Genomic DNA, 26,938 nt, shown 5'->3' with positions numbered 1-26,938 from the left:
CAGTCGGTGGGAGATCATTACATCCGACCAATGGGTCCTAAACATCATCCGCCACGGCTACTCTCTCAACTTCCACACTTATCCCGATCAAAGTCTACCAAAAGAGTCTGCTTTGAACACTCATCAATCCTCTCTCCTGATACAAGAGGTTCAATCCCTCCTTCTTCTAAACGCCATAGAAGAAGTTCCTCTAGACCAGAAAGGTCAGGGATTTTACTCCCGTTACTTTCTAGTTCCAAAGAAAACAGGAGATCTCAGGCCCATCTTAGATCTTCGAGATCTCAACAAATGCTTGGTCAAGGAGAAATTCAAGATGCTTTCTTTAGCAACTCTTTATCCTCTTCTCATTCAGGGCGAATGGCTATGCTCCCTCGACCTCAAGGAGGCTTACACTCATATTCCCATCCATCTAGCCTCCAGACAGTATCTCCGCTTCATGATCAATCACTGTCATTACCAATACAAAGTTCTCCCCTTCGGACTGGCTTCATCTCCAAAAGTATTCACCAAATGTCTGATTGTGGTGGCTGCTTTCCTTCGTTCACATCATCTGCAAGTTTTCCCTTACCTGGACGATTGGTTGATAAAGGCCAATTCTCCTCAAACAGTGCTACTGGCCACCAATCAAACCATCTTGTTCTTACAGATTCTGGGGTTCGAGGTCAATTTTCCCAAATCTCATCTCATCCCCACTCAGAGACTTCAATTCATTGGAGCGGTGCTGGACACGATCCTCATGAGGGCATTCCTGCCGTCCAACCGGCTCCACACTCTTCAAGTTTTGTGTCAAGAGGTTCTTCCTCAAAGTTCCATCTCTGCCAAACAAATGATGATACTATTGGGTCACATGGCTTCAACAGTGCATGTCACCCCTCTGGCACGTCTTCACCTGCGCACACCTCAATGGACCCTTGCTACCCAGTGGTCCCAAGCGACGGATCCTTGCTCACGTCACATATCTGTGACATCATCTCTTCGTCAGTCTCTACAATGGTGGTTGGTATCCTCAAATCTATCCAGAGGTCTTCTATTCCATCTACCTCCTCATCAACTAGTCATCACAACCGATGCCTCCCCGTATGCTTGGGGAGCTCATTTGAACGAGTTCCAAACTCAAGGCCTATGGACAGCCCAGGAAAAGAAACATCACATAAATTTCCTGGAACTCAGAGCGATGTTTTATGCCCTCAAGGCTTTCCAACATCTTCTCTTCCCTCAAGTTCTGCTCCTCTGCACAGACAATCAGGTGGCGATGTACTACATCAACAAGCAAGGTGGAACGGGTTCTCGCCTCTTGTGCCAGGAAGCCCAGAAAATCTGGACTTGGGCCATAAATCATCATCTATTCCTGAAAGCGATTTACATTCAGGGAGAAAAGAATTCATTAGCAGACAAACTCAGCAGAATTCTCCAACCTCACGAGTGGACACTCGATCCTGTAACTCTTCAGTCCATCTTCGTTCAATGGGGCACTCCTCAGATAGACCTTTTTGCAGCTCCTCACAATCACCAGCTGCCCCTTTTCTGCTCCAGACTCTACTCGCCTCACCGTCTGGCAGCGGATGCGTTTCTCCTAGATTGGTCAAATCTGTTCCTGTATGCTTTCCCTCCTCTCCCTCTCATGTTGAGGACCTTATTCAAGCTCAAGAGGGAACGAGCCACCATGATTCTGATAGCTCCGAGGTGGCCCAGGCAACATTGGTTCTCCCTTCTGCTTCAACTCAGTTCCAGAGAACCTTTTCTTCTGCCACTGTTTCCTTCTCTGCTTACACAGCATCAGGAAACCCTTCTACATCCCAACCTTCAGTCTCTGCACCTGACAGCTTGGTATCTCTCGGGCTGACTTCGAGTGATTCCCTTTTGTCTCAGCCTGTTCGTTCAATTCTGAATGCCTCCAGGAAGCCGGCCACTCTGCAATGTTACCATCAGAAGTGGACACGTTTTTCTTCCTGGTGTCTTCTTCATCATCATGATCCCACTTCCCTTGCAGTGGAGACCTTGTTGGACTATCTTCTTTCATTGTCAGACTCTGGTCTCAAATCCACTTCAATCAGAGTCCACCTCAGTGCTATTGCGGCTTTTCATGAGCCAGTCCATGGAAAAATCCTCTCAGCTCATCCCTTGGTGTCCAGGTTTATGCGGGGTCTTTTTAATGTAAAACCACCTCTTAAAGCCCCTCCTGTTGTCTGGGATCTCAATGTAGTTCTATCCGCTTTAATGAAGCCTCCATTTGAACCCTTGGCTACTGCTTCTTTCAAGTTCCTCACTTGGAAGGTGCTTTTCCTTATTGCTCTTACCTCTGCCAGGAGGGTCAGTGAGCTACACGCACTAGTTGCGGATCCACCTTTTACAATCTTTCATCATGACAAGGTGGTTCTGCGTACACATCCAAAGTTTCTCCCTAAGGTTGTCTCTGATTTTCATCTCAATCAATCCATTGTTCTGCCTGTCTTCTTTCCGAAACCTCACTCTCATTCTGGAGAACAGGCTCTACATACTTTGGACTGTAAGAGGGCTCTAGCTTACTATTTAGAGCGTACTAAGCCCCACAGATCAGCTCCCCAGCTCTTTCTGTCATTTGATCCAAATAAATTGGGTCGTCCTGTTTCTAAACGTACGTTGTCTAATTGGCTAGCAGCGTGCATTTCATTCTGTTATGCTCAGACCGGACTGACACTGGAAGGTTCTGTCACTGCCCATAGAGTCCGAGCTATGGCAGCATCTGTAGCTTTCCTCCATTCTACTCCTATTGAGGAAATCTGCAAGGCTGCTACTTGGTCCTCAGTTCATACTTTTACATATCATTATTGTCTGGATACTTTTTCCAGACGGGATGGACACTTCGGCCAATCTGTTTTGCAAAATTTGTTTTCCTAATGGCCAACCTTCCCTCCATCCCTCTTTTTGTTAGCTTGGAGGTCACCCATCAGTCAAGAATATGCTGCCTGCTTGTCCTGGGATAAAGCACAGTTACTTACCGTAACAGGTGTTATCCAGGGACAGCAGGCAGATATTCTTGCGTCCCTCCCACCTCCCCGGGTTGGCTTCTTAGCTGGCTTATCATAACTGGGGACCGCGCGCCTCTGTCGGGCGGGAAGGCACTCGCGCGTGCGCGGTGCGGCCTACCAGAACTTTCCAAGTTCTTAGAGTGCAATCACTCTAAAATTGTCCGTACCGGGGCTCCGTCGGTGCCGTCACCCATCAGTCAAGAATATCTGCCTGCTGTCCCTGGATAACACCTGTTACGGTAAGTAACTGTGCTATCTAGTCTGCCCATCCGCAGTAACCATTATCTCTTTCTCTCTCCGAGAGATCCCATGTGTCTATCCCAAACCCTTTTGAATTCAGACACAGTCTCTGTCTCCACCACCTCTTCTAGGAGATTGTTCCATGCATCTACCACCCTTTCTGTAAAAAAGTTTTTCCTTAGATTACTCTGAAGCCTATCACCTCTTAACTTCATCCTATGCCCTCTCATTGCAGAGTTTCCTTTCAAATGAAAGAGACTTGACTCATGTACATATATATTGCGTAGGTATTTAAATATCTCTATCAAATCTCCCCTCTCCCACCTTTCCTCCAAAGTATACAGATTGAGATTTTTAAGTCTGTCCCCATATGCCTTATGACGAAGACCACACACCATTTTGGTAGCCTTCCTCTGGACCGACTCCATCCTTTTTATATCTTTTTGGAGGTGCGGCCTCTAGAACTGTACACAATATTCTAAATGAGGTCTCACCAAAGTCTTATACAGGGGCATCAATACCTCCTTTTTCCTACTGGCCATACCTCTCCCTATGCAACCTAGCATCTTTCTAGCTTTCACCGTCACCTTTTCAACCTGTTTCGCCACCTAAAGATCATCACATACAATCACACCCAAATCCCGCTCTTCCATCGTGCACATAAGTTCTGCACATAAGTTCTAAACCCTTGGGTTTTTGCAGCCCAAATGCATGAACTTGTATTTCTTAGCATTAAATTTTTAGCTGCCAAATTTCAGACCATTCTTCAAGCTTCGCCAGGTCTTTATTCATGTTATTCATATCATCCGGAAGGGGGGTTAAAGACTAATATTGGACCACCCTGAATAGTCATCACAAATAACTTGTCAACTGAGGACTGGATTTGATTGAAGGTTTCTTGAGAAGATAAGCATTTTTAGCCAGTTCTTTGTAAACTGAATTTGAAATTTTTAGGTGCATGTCTTTTGTGTGATCTATTTCTTAGAAAACAAGAGTGTGATGATCGAAAAGGGGGGTCTTTCACAATTGTTGGGAAAATGGGCACGGGCTACCGAGGAGGTAGCCGTTTTCTGAGCACTAAATACAAAAAATGGTTTTCAATTTTATGGTTTGATTTTCTGAATATATTTTTGATCTGTATACAGATGTAATAAGATGTAGTGGAGGTTATGTTGTTCTAAGTCTATATGAATATATCAACATTCACCCTGGGGCTAGACACCATTTTGACTCCCTTTTTTGCAGTGTGAGTTTAAAAAGTAACGCCAGGAGGAGGGGAGTGATTCAAGAATTGGCTGACATCCCCTCCAGCAAAAGTATCTTTATAGCATGCGCAAGGGGTGAGAATGTGTTAACCCCCTCCAAGTCTACTCCTGGGCACCCCCAAAATCAGAGGGCTGACTACACCCCTGAATGGGACTATGCCATTTTTCTTCACAACTTTTGATGTTTTTCATGTTCTAAAAATAAATTATGATTATTATTATTATAGCCTAAAAACTGTAAGTACCTAAAGTGAGGTATGTGATTTCTGGGGTTAAGTATTGTTTTTATTGATAAAAGTTTCTCATATTTTAAAGATGCAACTGGTCCATACCTGAGGTCAATATTTTGCAAGATTAGGCAGTTGACATCCCTCTATCTTGTGATTTAAATCAGTCACATGCCCCACTTAGGCTACCTTTTCGCTCAGCGGGTCACAAATGTCTCAATCATATCCTTTTCCCATCTTTCTTTTGTTTATGTTTATATTTACTTTCTGATGAAGACTGCTGACTATGCTAGTAGTCACCCTGTGAACTGACTCCGAGGGGCCATTATTCAGCCAACAACATTCTGTTAAAGATACACTTTAGCCAGATATGTACAAAGTTATCTGAATAGAACTGATTAAAGGTATAAAGATATTTCAGACCTGCTACAGCTATGGCCATTGGCCAATTTATCCTACTAACTTTAACCAGATAGTGGCTAGATAACACCGATATCCAACTAAAGTTTAATCCTGCCTCCCACTTCTTCAACATTACCTCATTTTAAATGTTTGAATATTCTTTGGCCATATATTGAGATGTGCAGCTGAAAGTTATGAGTTTAGCTTCCAAGGAAATTTTAATTAACCAGTCAGCTCCTAATTAACCAGATAAGGAGGAGAGTTATCAACATAGACAGGGGCATTGCTTCCATCGACCGAGCCCAATAAAATACCCAGGGCTGTCCAATGGTAAGGGCCACATTTAGCTTAACCCTCCCTTCTTCTCTTTGCCCTCCTCCCTCACCCACACACACCCAGCTCTGACACCTCTCACCCATATTCCGTTCTCCAAAGGCCACTGCTGAGAATGATGAAAGCTGCCCCTCTCTGACAAGCAGGGCTTTTCCTTTGCTGGGCACCACCTTTCTGATTCAACTTCCTGTGAATAACAAAAACATAGAAATATTAAGGCAGATAAAGACCATATAGCCTATCTAGTCTTCCCAAATATGCCATGCACTATCCCCTCCGCTCCATTAGAGATTCAACTTACTTGTCCCAAGCTGTCTTGAACCCAGATGCACTCTTCATTTCTTTTTTTTTAAATAGATATTGTTAAGGTATATGTCTTTATGTACTTAGGTTTTAATGTTCTATATTTTGATATTTCACTCTTCATCTCCACCACCTCCACCAGGAGACCATTCCAAGCATGTTACTTCTCAATCTAGCCCCTTTCATCTTTATCCTATGCCCCTTCATTCCAGAGCTTCCTCTGAATTGAAAGAGAATCACCTCATATGCATTTATGTCCCGTAGCTATTTAATCATCCCTATCATATCTCCTCTCTCCCATCTTTCTTCCAAAGTATACATATTGAAATCTTTAAGTCTGTCCCCATACATCTTATGATGAGGACCACCGACCATTTTAGTAGCCTTCTTCTGGACCAACACCATCCTGTTTATATCTTTTTGTAAGGTACAGTCTCTATAATTGTACAAAATATTCTAAATGAGGTCTCAGCAGAGTTGCCCTGGAATTGGACCATTACAATATGTTAAGTTTGTATTATGCACTATTAATCAGCAGTTTACGGGTTCAAATATACTCATTTTGCCTGATCTTTCTTGAGATATGCAGAAGAGGTGCTAGGCATTCTTGGCCTATTAGTCGAGTGGTAGCTTTGGGAGCCAATTTTATGTTGAAATTTCTTTGAGTTTACATGATAGTCTTTGGAGGTACAACGTATAATTTCTTCGATCCTAAACAGTTTTGGGAATTTATTTCTGCAAAAGAGGAACTTAAGGTTATGGAATTGATTTCACAGAGTTATGTGATCCACTGTTAATAAGGTGGGCTCAGATGGACATGTGGTGTTAACTTTGTCTCAATCTCCCTTTTTTTCTCTTTCATTTACTTTTTAATCTTGGATTCATATATCCTTATTTTGTGGTCTCTTATATTATATTGGTTTTCAATTTGATTGTATTTCCTTATGCTGTATTTTCTTCCTTTTCCTGAATCATGGATTTTACGAAGTGATTGTAAATTTTTAAAATTGTAGTAAAATAAAAGAGTAGCAAGCCTGCTGACACTAAACATGGGGCAGTTTTACCCTGCTAAAAATATTTTAAATAACCAGAAAGAGGGATACACATACTCAAGCAGACACTTAGGGCTCCTTTTACTAAGCTGTGCTAGCGGTATTAGCGTGCGTTTAGTGCATGCTAAATTGCCCCGCGTGCTAAATACTAATGCCACCATTGAGCTGGCGTTAGTTTTTGGCGCGAATCTGCAGCGTGCGCTAAAAACGCTACCGCAGCTTAGTAAAAGGAGCCCTTAAAAGGAAGTTTTCTTCATTGTATGTTGTTCACCACAAAGATAAAGAATCAGCAATATTTCCACTTAGGTTGTGATGATGGGATTTCCACACTAGCATTATATCGTGATGCTCTTCAGCCGACAAAGTGTCTAGTGGAAGATTCTTTGAAGATAGAAAAATTAATCTGATCTTCAGTTCCTAGCTGTTCTTTGGGCTAACTGATTATGGGATTGAGAATGCATTTGTTTTTTCTGGCACTACCCAATGTTTTTAAGTTTCTGTGTTTGTTTGGCTGCATTTAGATCTATAAACTGAGTGAGGGTTACTTCTAAAAACTGTGGCACTGAGGCGTAGCTACATGTGGTTAGGGGTGCAAGAATCTCACTGGGCAATACAATTCTAAATTAAATGTCCTCAGCAGAATTCTTTTTAGTATCTTGGGAAAATGTCCATGGGAGAGAAAAAAAAGCCACCCTGAAGGGATTCCAGTGGGGAGGGAATGTGTGTGTGGGAAACACTGCCACACCAATTGGCTGTGTTTGTTATTTATTTATTTTAGTTAAGGCTACATCAGGGGTGCCCACACTTTTTGGGCTTACGAGCTACTTTTAAAATGACCAAGTCAAAATGATCTACCAGCAACAAAATTTTAAAAAACACAAAGCACACTGTACGCAGAGATACTTGGAGAGGAACTAGAAGGCCTTGAGCATGCGCAGATGCTCAAGGCCCAGTGCAAGCAAGAGGGAGCATTTTTGGGCACCGGCATGTCCTGTGTGTTGGTGCTGGTGTCGGTGCCAGATAAGGGTAAGAGATTGTGTTTGGGTGAGTGGGGGATGCCGGATCGCGGTGGGGGGGGCGACATGAGCGGGGGGATGCCGGATCATGGGGTGGGATGCCGAATAGCGGGGGAGTGGAGCAGTGCCGGTAGCCTCGGGGGTGGGGGGTAAGGTGGAGCAGCACCATTGGCTTCGGAGGGGGGGGGGGGAACGAATCAAGCGAGTTTCCCTTACTTCCTATGGGGAAACTTTGATATACGAGTAAATTGGTTTACGAGCATGCTTCTGGAACTAATTATGCTCGTAAACCAACGTTTCACTGTATTTATTTCTGCCTTTCTTTCTCTCTACCCCTGCCTGCTTCTCATTCTTTCTCTCTACCCCCTGCCCCCTCTTTATTTCTGCCTTTCTTTCTCTCTACCTCTGCCCCCCAAGCTGCTAACTTCTCCACTTCCCTGATTCTTTCCCTACCCCCACCCCAAGCCACCAACGCAATTTCTCCCTGCTGCTTCCCCGAGCCAGGCCTGGCGTGTACAAGCGCCAGGCCCACAAGACTTCACCTCCGACGTCAATTCTAACGTCAGGGAGGAAGTTCCAGGCCAGCCAGGCAGCGATTGGCTGGCCCAGAACTTCCTCTCCAACATCAGAATTGACATCGGAGGTGAAGTTTTGTAAGTCCGGTGCTTGTACGCGCCAGGTCTGGCTTGGGGAAGCAGCAGGGAGAAAAAGATCGCAAAGGCAATGTGATTGACTTGCGTTGCCTTTGCGATCTACTGGTTAATTGCAATCGACCATTTGGGCACCCCTGGGCTACACCATGTAATCTGCATGTACTGACTGCCATGCACTATGGCTTTGCCCTGTGCAGTAAACACAAGCCAGATGCTGGGCACACCCTCTGTGTTTATCACTAAGGATTTGCACTTATCAAATGTTAATTGTTACCTTTAAAATGTAGTGCAAGATCTTACTACTCTTTGGTAAAGTGTATAGCACTATAGTAGCTCAAGATGAGTTACATTCAGTTATACTAAATATTTCCTTTTCCCGGGGGGAGGGGGGCTTGTAATCTAATTTTGTACTTGAGGCAGTTGCAGGTTAAGTGACTTGCCCAAGTTCACAAGAAGCCACAGTGGGATTTGAACTGGGTACCCCTGGATATCAAGCCTAGTGATTAGCACTGCTCCGAAGAGCTAAATGTTTTGCACCCCAAAATATTTTGCACTACCCTGGGGTAAAATATGGTTAGCACTGCTTCAAGATACAAAATGTTTTGCACCTAGAAATGGAGTGGAGGAGTAGTTTAGTGGTTAAGGCAGCAGGCTAGACAATCAGGGCTGCTTAGTCTAAGATTCAAATCCCTCTCAGAGTAGTGCAAAATATTTTGCAGCCAGTTTTTTTTAAACCTTTACTTAATCAGCAGTGCACAGAACCAGAACAAGGTACATAAACCATTAATAAATACATATAAATGGCACCAAATCACAAAAAGCAGTTGACATAAAAAGAATGTTGCACCAGCCATGTCTTCAGAAAACAACTCTAGCCCACATTTTAACATGTTAGACTCCCCAGTGGTGCACACAGATACTGAGCCAGAAAAGCTACTGGTTTTGTAAGATGGTAGGCATAGACATTTTAAAGCCCTGAATATTTAGAGATATCGGCAATTTCTGAAATTTGGATGTATTAAAGTCTACAACCCTCCCAAGTAGACATTTTTGTAAGACATATCTAAACATTATGCATACCATTTTACAATCTCTGGCAGAAGCTACATGGGGAGATTTGCATTGGCTGCAAAATAGCAGTTCTTGGAAATCTCACCTCAGAAAAGATAGACATATGTATATGTTGTGTGAAGGGGAGACACTGAAAATATATTTTTATTGTGGCAGGGCACACAAAAGGCATAGGTTGAGATCTGCCATGGTGATGGCACAAGTAGCTGTGGGCAAAATGATGAACATGCGGAGAGCTAAACATGGTCATAGAAGGGACCTGCTGCATCCCAGAGGGGGAGAAGGAAGGAAAGGGGACAAATGATGGGAAAGAGGTATTTGGCATGGTATTGGAAGGTGGGGGGAGATAGCAGGTATGGAGACAGAGGGATTTCAGATGACTGACCTAGCAAATGGACTCATCGATTCTCTCTTGTAGTTCTCTTGCAATCAATACCAACAGAATCAGAGGGACATGTTGTGGCAGCACTTATTCATGATTTAAAGATGGTCTAAGTCAGTGTTTTTCAACCTTTTTACACCTATGGACCGGCAAAAATAAAAGAATTATTCTGTGGACCGGCGGTTGAAGAACACGGGGCTAAGTCGTGGGCCAGACCTCGCCCATCTCTACCCAATCTCCACCCCAGACCCCGCCCATATAATAGTACTTATTGCACCTTGCACATCCCGTGCCTCATCTGGAAGCCTTCCCTCTGACGTTGCAACGTCAGAGCGAAGGCTCCGGTTCAGGCACAGGATGCCCGTAGGAGCCACTGCCCGTGGCTTTGTGCACTGAATCAGTTAGGAAGAGGGAGCTGGCTCGAAGATAACGCCGCATCGATCACACCGTGGACCGGCGGTTGAAGAACACTGTTTTGGGCCTGATGCATGTGCTAGCCCTGTGGACCGGCAGAAAATTTCTGTGGACCGGCACTGGTCCATGGACCGGTGGTTGAAGAACACTGGTCTAAGTCCCAACATTCATCTGGATGTGCATCAGCATGCTATCTAGAATCAGGGATAGATGTTGCTGGCTCAGGGCCACTGTTGACACTCCCCTGTTCTGCCATGCCTCCCCCAGACCTATATGGTTTTGTGGCTTAAACGTTTAGTCTGCCCTTATATAAAATACCAGCTTATATATTTTGGCTGCTTATAGGGCTAAATTCAGTAACTAGCAGCCAAATTGAGTACTAAGTGATATTCTATAAATGATTCTCCAAACTGGGTACTGTTTATAGAACAGCACTTAGGGCTGTTTATAGAATCAGGCCTAGTGGTGCCTAAGTGGTGCCAATTGAAGCAAAGGTCATCTTCAAATTCGCCTGTCTCTGCTTTAAAACCTTGACTGGATCATCCCCGATATACCTGTCACGTCACTTTGTGTTCCCAGGCTCTAACTGAACACGCAATGCCCACCTGTTTGCCTTCCCCTCGCTAAAGGGATGTATTTACAAAAGATTCCTGGACAAAACCCTCTCTTTTCAAGCTGGCAAATGGAATGATTGGCTTACCACCCTCATCTCTCTTGCCCCATCCTACCTATCTTTCAGAAAATCTCTCAAAGCTTACCTCTTTGATAAATTTTTCTAACCCCATCCTTCCTTCCTTTCCTCTCCTTCCTCACCTATATACCTCTTCTTCCCCGGATCTTACTATCCTCATCCTGCACTCCCTAGTAACTGTATATATTCCTTTCTCTCCTCTCTTCATCCTTCCAAAGTATTTTAGATCAATGTAGTCTTGTTAGAATGTTTATTTCTTATTTTTCCTCTATCTCTATTTTTCACTTCTTTGTTATTCTCCAGATACTTTAGTTAGATTGTGAGCCTTCGGGACAGTAAGGGAATTTATAAGTACCTATCTTACTTTTTAATTTTAATTGTTATTGTTTCTGGTTACTTTACCCTTGTTAATCTGACTCTGCATCTTCGCTGTAAATGTACAGTCTCTTCTCCTGTAAACCGCTCTGAACTGTTTTGTGGTATTGCGGTATACAAAAATAAATTTATTATTATTTATTATTAAGTGGATTTAGGCCTCAATAAGCATCTTAGACTTAGGCACCACTCCACTGGCCAGTTCTGAATGAATGGACTGCGGAGCATAGAGTAAAAACAGCGAGCCTAACTGTACAACAGGAGCCTCTACGCTGAAGAAAATTCTGTAAAACATGGTCATGTCGGTGGAGGCGCTCCCTAAATATATGTTCAACTCATAAAGATAAGTTAAATTTTAAGGATTCACAATCATTATAAAATGGATCCTATGAAGAGAATGGCTTATGTGATTAAGAACATAAGAAGTTGCCTCCGCTGGGTCAGACCAGGGGTCCATCGCGCCCAGCAGTCCGCTCCCGCGGCGGCCCATCAGGGCCATGACCTGTAAGTGATCCTTTGTCTAAAACCCTTTAATCCCCATTTTTCTTCTATCTATACCCTTTCATGGTCCTATCTCTTCCTCTATCTATATCCCTCAATCCCCGTATCCTTCAGGAACTTGTCCAATCCCTCTTTGAATCCCCTTAATATACTCTGTCCTATCACATCCTCTGGAAGCGCATTCCAGGTGTCCACCACCCTCTGAGTGAAGAAAAATTTCCTAGCATTGGTTCTAAACCTGTCCCCTTTCAGTTTCTCTGAGTGCCCCCTTGTTCTTGTAGTTCCCAATAGGCTGAACAATCTGTCCCTTTCCACCTTCTCTAAGCCCTTCATGATCTTGTAAGTCTCTATCATGTCTCTTCTGAGTCTTCGCTTCTCCAGGGTGAAGAGCCCCAGCCTTTCTAGCCTCTCTGTGTATGAAAGGTTTTCCATACCTTTTATCATTCTTGTCGTTCTTCTCTGAACCCTCTCAAGTATCTCCATGTCCTTCTTTAGGTACGGCAACCAATATTGGACACAGTACTCCAGATGTGGTCGTACCATCGCGCGGTACAGCGGCATGATGACTTCCTTCGTTCTGGTTGTAATACCCTTCTTAATAATACCAAACATTCTGTTTGCCTTCTTCGAGGCTGCTGCTCATTGTGCCGTTGACTTCATTGTTGTATCCACCAGCACACCCAAGTCTCATTCAAGGTTACTTCCCTCTAGTACTAATCCCCCCATTTGGTAGCTGAACATCGGATTCTTTTTCCCTATATGCATGACCTTGCATTTCCCTACATTGAAGTTCATCTGTCATTTATTCGCCCACTCCTCCAGATTACAAGCCTATAGAGGATCTACAAAAAAGCACAGTTACTTACCGTAACAGGTGTTATCCAGGGACAGCAGGCAGATATTCTCTACATGTGGGTGACATCACCGACGGAGCCCCCTAGAGGGCGTTTTCGCAAGCAAACTTGCTTGAAGACCTTCAAGCTTGCAATTGGCCTGCGCATGCGCGCGTGCCCCTCCTGCCCAACCTAGGGCGTGCGTCTCCTCAGCGTGGCCTCAGTTCAGATAGCAAGCAAAGAAGCCAACCACAGGGAGGTGGGTAGGTTGCAAGAATATCTGTCTGCTGTCCCTGGATAACACCTGTTACGGTAAGTAATTGTGCTTTATCCCAGGACAAGCAGGCAGCATATTCTCTATATGTGTGTGACCTCCAAGCTAACTAGAATGGGATGGAGGGAGAGTTGGCAAATTAGGAGAACAGGTTTTGCAAAACAAACTGGCCAAAATGGCCATCACGCCTGCAGAAAGCATCCAGACAGTAGTGAGAAGTGAATGTATGAACCAATGGGAGTTGAGCGGAGGAAAGCAACAGACGCCACCATCGCTCGGACCTTGTGGCCTGTGACTCGACCCGGCAGGGAGAGGCCAGCCTGAGCGTAACAGAAAGAGATGCAAGGGGCCAACCAGTTAGAAATAGTTCACTTAGAAACAGAGTGACCCAAGCGATTAGGATTGAAAGAGAGGAACAGCTGGGGAGCAGAACGATGAGGAGCGGTGCACTTCAAGTAGAAGGCCAGTGCACACTTACAATCAAAAGAATGCAGAGCCGCTTCTCCAGGGTGAGAATGGGGCTTCAGAAAAAGCACAGGAAGAACAATGGATTGGTTGATGTGAAACTCAGAAACAACCTTAGGCAAGAACTTAGGATGGGTACAGAGAACCACCTTATCATAATGGAAGACAGTGAAAGGTGGGTCCGCTACCAAGGCCTGAAGCTCACTGACCCGACGGGCAGAAATGAGAGCAATAAGAAACACAACCTTCCAAGTAAGATACTTCAAGTGAGCCCATGCTAGTGGCTCGAACGGGGGTTTCATCAAACGAGCAAGGACCATGTTAATATTCCAAACCACCAGAGAGGTTTAAGGGGCGGGTGAACGTGGAAAAGGCCTTTCATGAAGTGGGAAACCACAGGATGAACAGAGAGAGGCTTCCCGTCAATCGGCTGATGAAAAGCAGTAATGACTTGAGACCAGTGCCAGACAAGTGCAACAGATAATCCAGGACAGCAGATAGGGAGGGAGGTAGAGATGGGCTCCAGCTGCCGAGTAGCACATCAGGAAGAAAATCGGGTCCACTTCTGATGGTAACATTGGTGAGTGAACTCCTTCCGAGACACCTCTAGAACGTCCAGCACAGGCTGGTAGAACTGGAACGAGGACATTAAGTCTCGAGGAACCAAGCCGTCAAGTGCAGAGACTGCAGGTTGGAATGAAGAAGAGAACCCCGACTCTGCATAAGCAGAGAAGGAAAAACAGGCAGAAGAAGAGGCTCCCTGGAACTGAGTTGTAACAGAAGGGAGAACCAGGGCTGCCGGGGCCAACGAAGAGCTATCAGAATCATGGTGGCACGCGAGGACTTGAACCTGACGAGAGTCTTCATAATCAGAGTGAATGGAGGTAACGCATACAGAAAAAGGTTTGTCCAATCCAGCAGAAAGGCATCCGCCTTGAGCCTGAGAGGGGTGTAAACCCTGGAGCAGAAACGGGGCAACTTGTGATTGAGGGGGGACACGAATAGATCGACATCCGGAGTCCCCCAACGAGCAAAGACCTGAAGCAGAGTCAAGGAATGGATGGACCACTCGTGAGGCTGTAGAAGATGATTCAACCAGTCCGCCAGAAAATTGTGCTTGCCCTGAATGAAGACCGCTTGAAGGAACATGTTGCGGTGAATGGCCCAATCCCAGAGCCGCAATGCCTCATGGCAAAGGGACCAGGACCCCGTGCCCCCCTGTTTGTTGAAATAATACATGGCGACCTGGATGTCCGTGCGGATCAACACCACTCGGTCGCGAAGCAGGTGGCAAAAAGCTTTCAGAGCGAGGAAAATCGCTCGAAGCTCCAGCAGATTGATGTGACAAAGGCGGTCAGCATTGGACCAAAGACCCTGAGTGTGAAGACCGTCCAGATGAGCCCCTCAAGCATAGGCCGACGAGTCCGTCATGAGGACCTTTTGCGGATGAGGGGCATGAAACAGAAAACCTCTGGAAAGATTGGAAGAGAGCATCCACCAACGGAGAGACTTCCTCAACAAAGGAGTCACAACTGCATCGAAAGAGAGAATCCCGATCCTGGTTCCATTGGGACACAAGAGTCCACTGAGGAATACGGAGGTGATGTCTGGCAAAAGGAGTCACATGAACCATAGAGGCCATGTGATCGAGGACCATCAGGAGCCGAGCCGGGGACAAAGACAGATGGGTCACCGTCTGACATAAACGGACAAGGGCCTCCTGCTGAGGCCGAGGCATGAAGGAGCGTAGACAAACTGTGTCCAGGACCGCTCCGATGAACTCTAGAGACTTGGGGAAGTTCACCTCGAAGCCGAGACTCTGAAGGAGCAAGATGGATTGATTCATCGCTCGCAGGACTTCCTGGCGAGAGGACAACTTGATCAACCAGTCGTTGAGTTAGGGAAACACCTGCAGGCCGTGGAGACACAGAGCCACAGCTACCACTACAAGGCATTTCGTGAAAACCCTTGTAGAGGCTGCCAGGCCGAAGGGAAGAACACGATACTGGAGGTGGAGATCCCCCACCCTGAATCTCAGATACCAGTGAGAGGCCGGATGGATCAGAATGTGCGTGTACGCCTCCTTGAGGTCCAACGAGCACAGCCAGTCCCCCTCATCCAGGAGGGGGTACAACGTTGGAAGGGTGAGCATTCTGAACCTTTCCTTGACCAGAAACTTGTTCAGGGCCAGGAGGTCCAGGATCGGACACAGGTCCCCCGTCTTCTTGGGTACCAGAAAGTACCAGGAATAAAACCCTTGTTCCACTGGTCCGGAGGAACCACCTCAACCGCTCGAAGGCGAAGGAGGGCCTGAGCTTCCCGCAAAAGGAGAGGCAACTGAGACGGGGCAGAAGGAAACTCTCTTGGTGGTAAGTCCGGGGGCATGCAACTGAAGTGAAGGGAGTACCCCTCCCGGACAATGGAAAGTACCCAACTGTCGGTGGTAAGACTTTCCCACTGAGGATAGAAATGATGGAGGCAGCCCCCGATGGGAAGGGGGGAAGGCTCCAGGAGGAAGGGAGCCTGCAGGATCATACCGGAATTCTCAAAAAGCCGCTGGGGACGGCGGCTGGACTTTAGCTTGGCACTGCTGCTGCTGCTGCTGCGGCCACTTCGAAAGAGGCCGAGAGAACGCAGGAGTAGTTTTCTGTGGGTACCTCCGGAGAGGGATTTTGTACTGCCTGGCCGGAGGGGTCTTCGGCTTAAGACACACCAGAGAGGCGAAGGACCATTCGTGTTCCGATAGGCGCTTAGTAGCCGCCTCAATGGAATCATCAAATAGCTCATTATCCACGCAAGGGAGATTGGCTAGACGATCCTAGAGATTCGGGTCCATGTCAACAATTCTGAGCCAGGCGAGGCGACGCATGGCAATCGCATAAGCCGTGACCCTCAAGGACAATTCGAAGGTGTCATAAGCTGCCTGAAACATATAGAGTCGGAGTTGGGAGAGAGTCTCCTCGAGGAGACGAAACTCCTGACGATGAGAATCTGGCACGTCCGAGCAGAAGGAATGGAGGGCCTCCACACAGAACTGGAGATAGGACGTGAAGATAAAGTTATAGTTGAGGACACGGTTCGCTATCATCGAGTTTTGATAAAGACGGCAACCAAACTTGTCCATCGTACTGCCCTCTCAGCCCGGCAGACGGCAGCGTACACCTTCGAGGGGTTGGATTTCTTCACGGAAGACTCAACCATCAAGGATTGGTGAGAAAGCTGAGAACTTTCAAACCCTTTAACCGGGATCATCCGGTAGCGGGACTCCAACTTGGAGGGAATAGCCGTGACTGCATAGGGGGTCTCAAGGTTCCACAGGAAAGTTTTCCAAGAACCTGGTGCAGAGGCAAGCGTAGTGCCTCATGGGGCGGCTGAGTAACCCCCATCTCCACCAGGAATTCCTGGGTATAACGGGACTCCGACTGAAAGTCCAGGTTCAAAGCCTTGCCCATGTCAGCAATGAAACGAGTGAAGGAAGAGTTTTGAGAAGAAGACTCATCTTCAGGAGGGGATCCCGAACGAGATCTCGGGGCAGCAGAGAAGGAGGGAGAAATCTTCCTTGAGTAGCACACCGGAGCCTCAGAGTCCCGGGAATGGGAAATCGAGGAGGCTCGGCTAAAGCACCTCGGGGGCGTCGAGGAACGACCTCTCATAAGATGGAAGGGAGAGGACCCCGGAGTCCAAGGGTCCCTCATGCGGAGCCTCGGAGAAGATGGGGCAAAGGAAAATTATTTCAAAAAGTTTGAAGAAGACCCTCGGGAGGCAGACCGGTGCCTTGAGGGAGAATGCATGGTAGAGTCCAGTTCGAGGACAAGGGTATGCTTGGAAGGTTTCGTGGTCGGAGACCTGCCTCGAAGAGGCGGGGAGAACTGCAGCCATTTAGGAGGAGCAAACCTCGACAAATTAGCAGGAGAAAAACGGGTTCCCGTCACGGGACCCTGGAAAGTCACAGGCCCCGAATCCGGGGACGAAGAATCGCTCGAGGGAATCCTGCAAGTCTTGCGCGTGGGGCTCCGAGACACAAGCGAAGTACGCTCAGGCTGGTCAGAAGGGGGCTGGGTCAAGACCGAGGTCAGAGGCTTCGAGGCCGGGACAAACAGGCTCACCACCGAGTAGAGCTGCAAGGTAAGGATAGCCTTAAGCATGTCCTCGAACATCGGCACTGAGACCAAGGGAGGTTGGGTCTGGGGTGCAGCAGTGCGCTCCTTCGGGGGCAACCTCAAGGAAGAGTATTCCCTACGTGAGGAGGCACGCTTTGAATGATGTCTCGAAGAGGCTGACGAAGCGGCACTCACATGAGACTCCGAGGTAGGCTTCTTTGCCGGCACACCTGAGGAGGCAAGAGGAGACTTACCCGAGGCCGGGGTAGCAGGAGAAGCTGAGGCTGGGGTCTTCGAGGCCGAGGGGGACTTCGAGGCCGATGTCTTCGAGGCCAAGGTCCCCGATGCTGGGGCCGAGGCCGAGCGTGAGGCATGTCCCACAGGATACATAGAGCCAAACAGTTGAAGAATCTTGGCCACTCTCCGACGAAGAGCCCGCAGTTGCAAAGTCGCACAACGCGGACACGACTCAGCGCGGTGCTCCGCACCCAGGCACTCCACACACCAATGATGGGGATCGGTGATGGAGATAACCCGATTGCACTTAGTGCAGTTTTTGAACCCGGAACGAGGCCGGGACATAAGCAAAAGGACAGCCGCGGCCCCGCGAGGACAAGTGGCCAGAGCAAGACTGGAGGCCCAGTCAAAAAAGGCACGAAATAAAAGAAGAAAGGCACGAGCACAGCGACTCAAATGAAAAAATAAAAAGGGAAAGCCGCGGTGCAAGAGGGACAATGAGATCACGTGCAGCAAGGGAGCAGTGCTTCTGGCTCCGTGGAAAACATTGAACTGAGGCCACACTGAAGAGACGCATGCCCTAGGTCATGTGCGGGCCAATCGCAAGCTTGAAGAACAGACCCCTGAGGAACCCCACTATTTACCCTTCTCCATTGAGAATATTGACCATTTAAATCTATTCTGTTTTCTATCTTTCAACCAGTTCTTAATCCATAATAGGATATTGCCTCCTATCCCATGACTTTCTAATTTCCTCAGAAGTCTTTCATGAGGTACTTTGTCAAATGCTTTTTGAAAATCCAAATACACAGTATCAACTGGTTCACCTTTATCAACATTTATTTATTCATTGAACTTTCTATACCGTTCTCCCAAGAGAGCTCAGAATGGTTTGCATGAATTTATTCAGGTACCCTGTCTGTCCCAGCGGGCTCACAATCTAATGTACCTGGGGGCAATAGGGGGATTAAGTGACTTGCCCAGGGTCACAAGGAGCAGCGTGGGTTTGAACCCACAACTCTAGGGTGCTGAGGCTGTAGCTTTAACCACTGCACCACACTCACACATGTTCATTTCCTCCTTCAAAGAAATACAGTAGATTGGTGAGGCAAGAATTCCCTGGACTAAAACCATGTTGGCTTTCTCTCATTAATCCACGTAATAGCAGTCAGTGAGAAGAGGTAGTGCCATAAACAGGCTGCTTCCGGCCAGCCCTTACAGAGTCTTTCCTCTGCTGCGTTGGAAGTGACGTGGCAGAGGAAAGACTTTGCTGGGGTTGCCTCAGCTGCTTCGGGTGAGGGGAGGGAGGAGGGTGAGATGCCAGGACCGAAGCCGAAAGGAGGTGTTGTCAGGACCAGCTGCCGCGTGGTGGCTGGAGGGTGATTTGTACCTGCCACTGCTTCTTTGCTAGACATCCTAAAAGTCTGGTAAATTACCACGCTGATTAAGCCAATTAAAAAATTACGTTTGGCGCAGATCCTGAACTTAGGCATTGCTAGGTGGCCACAATTAGGATGCAGTTTATAGGATTTCCCAGTTAGTGCCGAGATCTATGTCCAGTTTGGGGCACAAGGATTCACCCCAATTGAACCTGGTGTAAATTTTCACACGCTGCACTCAAATTTTAGGAATGCCATGGCCTTACCCCCTTTTCAGATCTGCAGTTAAAACTTAACATGTGCCTCTTTATAGAATACCAATTAGGGAGATGCACATGTAAATTCAAATTCTTGCCAGTTATTGCCCAGTTGTGTATGCTAATTGGCTTTGTTATTCAATTTTGAGTGCCATATATAAAATGGGGGGATAAAGTGCCAGGATTGCGATGTTTAAAGCATGAATAACAGCTCTAAACGACCACCTTTGGCTCTTTACAATCAGGTTTTAAATGGGTATGTATGAATAGGGTTGAAAATAAGGACCGTAAATTAATACACTGCCTTTTATCTTACGAATTCAAAAAAAGACCATGCTGGCGGGGGGTATAGATGAGCAATAACACCGGGGCCTTCAACTTTCTATCTCCTTTTGGTTTTCACTAACTCTTTTGGTTTTCATTTATAAAAAAATTATATAACAATTAATTATGACTAGAAAAGTTATGCACAATATCTGATGAGCGAGAAGATATAGAAATACTTTAGTAAATACACCAAGCTTAAAATAAGAATGAAAGCCAACATCCAGGACTCCTTTTACTAAGGTGCGCTAGCGTTTTGAGTGCACGCAGCATTTTAGCGCGCGTTATTCTGCGCGTTAAGGCCCTAATGCACTTTTGTAAATGGAGCCCTTAGTGAAATCCATCGCATCTTGGAAGGCACTAACTGTGTGCAGTGATTTTTTTTGTATTCTGAGGTTTTATTTGATTGAAACAAAATCCAGGACATTATTATAACATGGAGTAGCCAAACCATTCATCTAAGCCTAGGCCTTTAATTAAATTGAATGACACAAACTTGTTGGCAATAGAGCAATGTTTCATCTTAAAAAAAAATAGACACAAACCCATAGTGTGTGACCAGAGAAAGTGTTGATACTTTGGGTTTTGTGGTGAGAGTCCACGTGGTGACATCACACCCTGAGAATGCGCATTGATTGGCTGCATGAGGTGCAGCTGAAACAGTGAGTTATTGAAAAAGCAGTGGCCAGCAGAAACCGGTCTCTTCTTCTTTAGCCAGGCGGCCTAAACCAAACCTGAATACAACAGCACAGGTAATCTATTCATTTCTCTCTCTCTCTATAGATAGATACAAATATAGACATCTTTTAGCTGATTTTGATTTTTATTCTAGCATGGGATTGAGAGGTTTTTATGCACATTTAGCATGATGAAAAGAAGCAGAGGGTTAACCCACTTAAAACATTTGTTAATGAAAATCAACCAAATAGTTGCATGGGTCTGAATATCACTTTTATTGAGCTAATGAATATTTTTTTTTTTAATGCAAGTGTTCAGGATGACTCAATTCCCTTTCTCAGGCAATATCAAATTTAGAATGAATTGTCCCAGTAGCTCAAAGGTTTAAACTGTTTAACAATTTATTGATTTTTGGTTTGTTTCTTTTTTAGAAATTATGGATAGTCTTGCTTATTGAATACAAAATTTAGCCTTTTGATTCTTTGCTTGAAGCCTATTGCTATGTAATTTTTTTATTTATTGAATTCAGAATTATACATCACGATCAAATGAACCCCAAATATGTACCCGTTGTAAGTCTGAGAGTCTGATACATGTGTGTTGATAAGTAGTCAGCTCAAGTCACAGCAGTTTGCGCTGTTTGTCTAGCTTGCTGAAATTGAAGAATTCAGATGAATGTTTTTAATTATAGCTTTTAGTTACACAGCACTGTGTGTATCATCAGTCAGAAGATATTTTTTTCCTAGGTACAATTCTGGGCCTTTTCCCAAAATTCCCATAATCCACTTCATGATAACTGTAAAAATTACTATACAATATTTTACAAACATTGAGGAAATACTCAACATTTAATTTCAGTAAATTATTCTAATTTCAGATAATTATTCTTTGAGTTTCAGTATTTAGAATATGGCATAGATAACATGAAATATACAGAGATATATATGTCATAGACCTACATGTTTGACAGTTATAGTCATCTGATTCAATAATCAGGAGAGGAAGGGAAAACTACGCCTATGCTTAGCTTTTTTATATTGTTTCATAAATGAAAAGGTTGCTCTAACTTTGGGCTCCTTTTACAAAGGAATTCTATGAGTGTTAGAATATTTACCTCATCAGCCCGTGGTCGAAACCTCTACCTCAGCTTTGTAAAAGCCAGCATTTAACCAGATATCTATCCGCTCTTCAGTCTGAATATCACTAACTGGATAGCACAATGAATCAGCACCATACTGTCACTGAATATCAGATTTATTTTACCCCACAATGATCAGCATTTTAAAAAATGCTGATGGCTGCAGCACCAATATTGGGAGGAAATTGCCCTCCCTCCCCCCCCCCTCCCCTGAAGTTGGAGCTAACTGCAGATATTCAATACCGGGCTATTTCTGGTGTCCAGCATTTAATATCTGGTCTATTTCTGGCCATCTTAAACTTAGCTGGCCAAGTCAATATTCAGCGTAAGCCAGTTAAGTTTATAGCCGCCAAAGATAGAACTGCTATGAGTATTTGGCCAGCCTGATTTTTCCGCTAAACTTGGCTGGTCAGTGTCCAATGTCGGCAGCTATTGCGCAATATGGCCAGCTAAGTTTTAGCCTCCAGCCATGAATATTCAGAAGAGATGGTCAAATGCTATTTAACCAACCAAGAGTCTTTCCTGGCTTGTTAAATAACACGAATGCCGGGTTGCCTTTATATAAAATAGGCCCAAATAGAAGCCTACTTGCTTTCCCAGCCTACACAACTCATTATAAAATTACTCCATTAAAGAGCAATTCTATAACTGGACACCTATATTTACCTGCTTCTTATATATTTCACCAAGTCTATGGCTGATATAACTACAGGCATGTAAATGTAAGGAGTGTCAATACTGGGTCACCAATATAGTGGAATCTGGGCTTCCAGATGTGATCATAGAATAGGTTCACCCCTGCAACTCTGGGGCATCTAAATGGAGGCACCCAATTATAGAATTGACCCTTGTGACTGGATTCAGGGCCCATGATTTCAGGCTTCTTGAAGCATTCCTAGTGCCCTCAATCTAGGAATCCCACTAAAATGACCAAACTAGATGTGTTGGGAGGGGGGCATATAAATAGGGAAAAATCCCCATGTAGTTGCAAATGAAGGCTCATGGTGTCAGAATCCCAGGAACACATATATGTTTCATAGCATTATTCAATCAAGATATTTTTCCTCTCTCTAGGACTATGATGCTAACACGTTGCATTTCAGAGGTTCTCAGTATCCCAGGTAGGGTGATCCAGACAAGGGTCACATTTCCCCTTCAGTAACATGAAAGGGTAGAGTGTCTTGGAGATGATGGAGCTCTAGACAGTCCTGGGGTCTCACAGAAGTGACCGCACAAAAGTTAAGTTCTATTGTGAGCAAACAGTGATATCAAAGACAGTGTGACCCAAGGCTGGAGGAGGTGTTCATTTCACCCACTTCTTCAGCTGGCCCTGGCACTTTCTCTTTTCATGATTTGTTATGAAAAGCACAATAAAATAGGCATCCAGCTTTTTTTTTTTTTACCCAACTTATTTGGCACATACTTTCAAACCATTTTTTTGTTGTTGTTGTTTTGCAATTGTTTATTTATGACAGCAAAACAGCACAGCAAAACATCAGGAAAATACAAAAACAGTACAGACAATCTGCAGAACAGCAAGACCCCTGATGTCATCCCCTCCCCCACCTCCCTCCCAGCCCCCCCACCCTCCTCCCCCTAGTAACAGCATATAGCACCCTTCACCCCCCATGAACCATAGTGCACCACAATTGGCACCTTAGCACCCCAAGGAGAGGAAAGAGAAGAAAGAACAGAAAAAAGAAAAAGAAGCACAGAACCAGAATAATATTAACTCCCAAAGTTCCAATCCATTCCATGTCCATTACTTCAACTTACAACAGAATTCTCCACATCCAATCCCTCCACTGCCAGGTATCTCCCCCAAATATCGTAATATTGCTGCCATTTTCTAGTCAACAGGGCCGAGAGCCGGTATCTCTCACATACCCACCCCAATTTCTCTCGCACTAGAGTCAAAGTAGGTGTAGCGGTACTGTACCATTGGTGAGCTACAGTCAGCCTAGCCGCTGTGAAAGCCAACCGTACCAGTCTATCCTGGGTGTCATCTGCCCCTCCCGTGGGGAACCCCAATAAGGCCACATCCGCCCTTTCCGTGAGGGGCACTTGAAGGAGAGCCCCCACATACTGAAACACCTGTCTCCAGAAGTCTTGAATTGAAGGGCAGCTCCACCACATGTGAAAAAAGGTTCCCCGCTGTCCACATCCCCTCCAGCATAAGTCCGTGCCCTTAGTAGACATCTTACTCAGGATAACCGGGGTTATGTACCATCGTAACAGCATTTTAAGCGCATTCTCTACCAACAGAGGAGCCACCGCTAAATGGTGTATCCTAAACGAGATATTTTCCCACAAAGCTGCCTCAAACACCGGAAACATGCTTGTAATACAAAGCACTCGTATATCAAAACAAATTTCCCCATAAGATATAATGGAAACTCAAATCAATTTTTAATGGACAAACTAAACTCCATTCAGTCATCACGGAGGTGCCTTAAAGTGCATTTAATCCCAGCTTCTGGCCATTGTGAGAAAATTAAAGGAAGATAATCTGTCTTTAATAAATAAGACAAAATGTATTTGTGCTACATAGCTATTTACAATTATTCACAAAATAAACAGCATGTACTGTTAAAGTGATATCTGTTTTGTAAAATGAAATATGAGTGTTGTTGATATGTGTTGCTGTTAGATATCCTCAACATCTCAAAACGTCAGAAACCTCAACATGTAACCTCCATTTGTAACCAAAAACCTGCTTCCTTCAACGTTATATAACTCTCTTTTGTAACCTGAATGTTATGTTATTCTCTATTGTAACCTGAAATCAGCTTTCTTCATTGTTATGTAATTCTCCTGGATATGTCCAGATATCTTCTAATGTAATCCGCTTAGATCCGCAAGGCACAGGCGGAATAGAAATCACTAATTACATTACATTACATTACATTAGTGATTTCTATTCCGCCTGTAATGTAATGTAATATTTTTTAGTTTGACACTGGATGAGGTGGGTTTTAGTTTGTTACTTTATGGATGTTTGTGACTAAAATTATGTGTGTACTTTTGTGACCCACTTTGATAAAAGTGGTCTATAAGTAAATAAATTATACTACTTATCCAAGTATTATTTGTATTTGATATATTACTTAAGTGAGTAGTTCACAATCAATTCCCAATCTAATGAGGTACTCTTAAGTATTTTCTCCATATGTCCCAGCAGGCCCACAATCTAGCTATGGTACCTCAGGGTGCTGAGGCAGCAGCTCTAACCCCTAGGCCGCTCCTTTACTCCACTTAGCTATATACTTAGGGTTGCCAGATATGCCAATCGGAAAATCTGGACCCCCCTAGACCCGCCCCCTAGACCCGCCCAGTTCCACCCATCCCTACCCTGTAATGCCCTAATCCCACCCCCAGTCCCGCCCTAGCCTCGTCCCCTGCTGCCTCCTCTTGTCGAGCATGGAGGAAGTCCAAGCACGCGTGGATGCCACGCGGTGATGTCACTTGCGGCATCTGCGCATGCGCGGACTTCCTCCCTGTCCGACACGATTTGAGGAGGCTTTTCAAAACCTGGACAAAGATCCGGGTTTTGAAAAGCCGTCCAGACCTCTAAAGGAGGACAAGTCTGGGGAAATCTGGACGTCTGGTAACCCTATATATACTTATTGAGCTAGGAGTTCAAATTCTACCCTCCTCATTTACCTTCAACAATCCATGTGTACTCCCTGTGGCTGAGATTTGCCAAAGGTGGCTGTTACAACCCACTAAACTCAGCTGACTGGTGGAGTAAATAGTGATTTGCTGGCCAACCCAAGTGAAAATCAGGACGCTGCAACTTGCCAGTAATATATAACAGCCAGAACTGCATTCAGTGTTGAACCTGGCAAAATACTGAAGATTCGTCTTTTTTTTTTTTATGTACAGTAGAAAAACAAATTTGATGACAGCTCAGAGGACCATTAGCTCCATCTCTATCCGAAGGAGATTTTTTTTTCATTGCAAACATTTTTCAGAACTTCAAAATCTGCAACACGTAGGCCTAAGCGGGTTAAAAGTTTTAAATTTAAATAAATGAAAGATTGACAGTCTAATATACATATGATTGTTTCAAGATTATTTCTGCACCAGCTTTGATAGGCTAAGGCTTGCCCTGTTAAGAAGTCAGTTCCTTGTCCTTAAAATAATTTTGAAAGATCAGCAAGAGTTCAGTGTAAACCATAGCTGAGCAAATAAAAAAAGGAAAATAATGGTTTGTCCTTTGCAATTTATCAAGAGCCAATAAAGTTTTTCAGCTGTCAGTATTATACACAACAAAAATTGTGGGCTGAAATGTTAGCAAATGCTTTGAACTGGATATTTAAAAACCCCTTATCATAGTAACATAATAAATGACAGCAGATAAAGACCCGAATGGTCCATCCAGTCTGCCCGACTATACACTCTCAATATTTATTTTTATTTATTTATTTCAAAAAAAAAAATTATACCATTTAAAACTAAACGGTTTACATAATTTATACACATAATTTAAAACAAAAAGCATAATAAAAAGAACATACAATCAGTCCTCAGAAATCATGTCTACAAAATAATACAATAGCTTTGCATAATAAAGATCATGAATAGTTCACCAACTCTGGCAGAGAGGAAAATGATTGGCTAGAGAAAGGCATCTACAAATAACTGTAATTTTCTAAACATGCCTTTTTCACGGCAATTTCGTATCTGACCCACCAAGGAGTTCCATATCTTAATTCCTGCACAACGAAAAGTCATTTTCCCAGTCTCAACAAGTCTAGGATTCACAGTCGTCCTTCAGTAAAGCTACATTCTCAGAGCGCAAGGATCTTTTTGGTGCATAGCCAAGTATATTATTTTTAAACAATTCTGGAATATTTCCATACAAGAACTGATGACAAATCATTGCCACTTTATACTGTACTCTGAAGGCGATTGGTAGCCAATGCAATTTTTGGAGATGTGGCGAAATATTATCATATATATATTAATGATATATTAAATATATTAATGATTTAATTTAAATTGTCCTATTTTTCATAGATATTTCTGGGCCAGAAACCCAGAGCTCTGCCCGGTACTGTGCTTAGGTTCCATCTACTGGAGTCTCCGTCAAAGCTCACTCCATCCCGTCTAAACCATCCCAGCCGTTGAAGCCCTCCCTAGCCCATCCTCAACCAAACAGCCATATACGGGACACAGACTGTGCAATTCTGTCCAGTACTGACCTTAGTTCTTCAATATATACCATTATTTTCTGATTAGAGATTCTCTGTGTTCATCCTATGTTAACAAGCAGCATTTTCATTAGATAGCATGGTAGTGCGGTACTGAGCTATCA

At 44.7% G+C, this 26,938-nt stretch overlaps 1 protein-coding gene across 2 annotated transcripts in view; it reads left to right on the top strand.

Annotated features, from left to right (window-relative positions):
* Positions 1-20,473: 20,473 nt before the first annotated feature.
* IBSP (integrin binding sialoprotein) overlaps positions 20,474-26,938 on the top strand; it is a 54,452-nt gene continuing 47,987 nt past the window's right edge. Inside the window, exon 1 of one of the 2 annotated variants that reach the window (XM_033937845.1) lies at positions 20,474-20,554. The gene's annotated coding sequence lies outside the window, so the exon portion shown is untranslated. The remainder of the gene's footprint in view (positions 20,555-26,938) is intronic. The other variant, XM_033937935.1, reaches the window with a different exon arrangement.

Source organism: Geotrypetes seraphini, chromosome 1 (assembly GCF_902459505.1).
Source record: "Geotrypetes seraphini chromosome 1, aGeoSer1.1, whole genome shotgun sequence".
In the NCBI taxonomy this organism is placed as follows: Eukaryota; Metazoa; Chordata; class Amphibia; order Gymnophiona; family Dermophiidae; genus Geotrypetes; species Geotrypetes seraphini.
Note: the sequence above shows the minus strand (reverse complement) of the source record. Positions and strands in the feature narration are given on the sequence as shown.